Genomic DNA, 2,295 nt, shown 5'->3' on the forward strand with positions numbered 1-2,295 from the left:
TCTGCCCCTCTCATCATACTCATCTACCCAGCACTTGAAAATTCCAAACAGGATTAAAAAGAAATGACTTACATAATTTTACTTTTAATTATAAACATGTAATAACACGGTATGTCACCCCTTCTGCACTGACAATATTTTTCATTTTATTCCTAACTCCACTTTACTGTTTTATTGTTTCTAGCAGCTCAACCTGATGGTCTTGTTGGGGAGGAGATAGTGGGAGGCAAAGATAAGAAGGAAAAATGAGAAAGGAACTGTGGAGGAAGATTAGAGAACGAGTGGAAGATGGTGAGAAAAGGAATGGAGGCATGGATGGATCGGGAAAAGGGAGAAAAGGAAGGTAGCCTATTCGATAACCTCTAAGAAGAAATGAGTCTTAAGCTTTTTAAAGCTGGCAGCTGATTGAATTCATTATTAACTAAGCATTTTTTTTTTATTATAATTGTTACCATAGCTGTTTGACGATGAGTCCCAAAATATTATATATAGTTATTTGCAGATTAGTTTGAAACGGGGCCTATCAGATGATCTACACATGTTTGAGATTTTGAAATCTTGGGACATTTCAAAACCTGTCCAAGCAAAGTTTTACTTGTACCTTGATTTTTGTACTTATGTTCAGGGAAATTAAGGTAACCTGTCACTACTGAGATTACCTGTATGATTTAACCTAGCAAATACAATGGGGACGTGGGGAGAGGGGTAGGCAGCTTGTGGGATGTCCCACTTGACTAGGCTGACGAGTTTTCGAATTTATTTCAGTGTTTTGCAGTCACCAGTTTGCATTATGTTTACTACTTTCACATCATCAGTAAGCTTTATATCATTTTTGTTTTGAATATCTAATTACAACTTACAACAGAGATGTGACAAGGTATGGGAAATGATGGTGACAGCTTCTTCACTTGTGTCAGTAATTTTTTCATTGGAAATCCGGTTTTACTACTCTGAAACTGTCACTGTAATGACAATTCACCTTAATTTACTTGAACACGAGGGTAAAAATCAAGGTACTCGTAACACCTTACCTGAATGTGTTTTGATGTCCAAAGAATTCAAAACTTCATACATGTCTTGACCATCTGATAAACTTTGTAAGGCCCCGTTTTTAAATAAATCCATACAAACAACTGTATCTATGCATCTATATATACATTCTTTCATCATCCAATCCTACGTTGTCCCATGAGGCGCGTAGGAGCCCAGGGCTAGGCAAGTTGGTCCTGACATTTACAATGAGTGACCAGACTCACTCATCCCTGAGTGGCATTACATGTGCAATAAACCCCAACCACCCCTTGGATATAAACCTTCACCGGCTCAATTTGATTGAAGCGCCATAATTACCCATTAAACCATCAGGCACCAAAATTTGGTTATATGATTACCACTCAGCATAGTAAATGGTTTCCTTGTGTACAGGAAACCATTTGGCTTGTCACTCAGTGTAAAGTCACCCACAGGCAGAAGGAACAGGAAAGAATGAAAGAAAGAAAGAAAGAAGAGGGAGTCTGAAGTCACCCGTAGGCAGAAGAACGAGGAAAGAAAGATGGAGGAGAGGAAAGGGCGGACACCTGAGAGCGGCACTACATCGAGTGAGTGGATGGCGTGTGTGTGTATACCAGGTATATATATATATATCTGGGCAATCTTATTGTCAAACAGTTATGGTAACAATTCTAAATAAAACAAAATAAAATGCATCATCTGGCAATAGATAGACAGATAAGATAAAATGCACTGTAAATGAAGAATGTCCTCAGACAACCAATCAACTGCCAGCTTTCAGAGGCTTACAGGTCATCTCTTCTCAGGGGAGATGGAATAGGCCGTAATAAGAGTGAGGAGAAGAAATGGAGGAAGAACTGAGGCTTGAAGATAAGAAGAATGGGAAAGGACACATTTGGGAGGAGTTGGAGGAGCAGGCACCAGAGAAGCAAGGAGGAGTTGGATGGGCACACACCAGAGCAGGAGGAGGGAGAGTTGGAGAAGAAGGCACCAGAGTCGTGGGAGGAGGAGGAATAGTTGGAGCAGAAGGCACCAGAGCAGTGGGAAGGGGAGGAAGAGTTGGAGAAGAAGACACCAGAGTAGTGAAAGGAGGAGGGAGAGTTGGCACCAGAGGAGGAGGAGAAGCATAAGGAGGAAGGTAAGGATGTGAAATCAAGAGAGAAAGATACGGGGGACAAGTAGGGAGAAGAATGAGATGATTAAGAAGTACAAAGAATTAAATAGGAAAGCAAACAGCAATAGACTTCTTGGTGCCTTTGAGATGGTTTGTTAAAGGATAAGAAA

This window comes from Coenobita brevimanus, chromosome 33, assembly GCF_032717465.1.
Source record: "Coenobita brevimanus isolate Jiangsu-jjx chromosome 33, ASM3271746v2, whole genome shotgun sequence".
Classification (NCBI taxonomy): domain Eukaryota; kingdom Metazoa; phylum Arthropoda; class Malacostraca; order Decapoda; family Coenobitidae; genus Coenobita; species Coenobita brevimanus.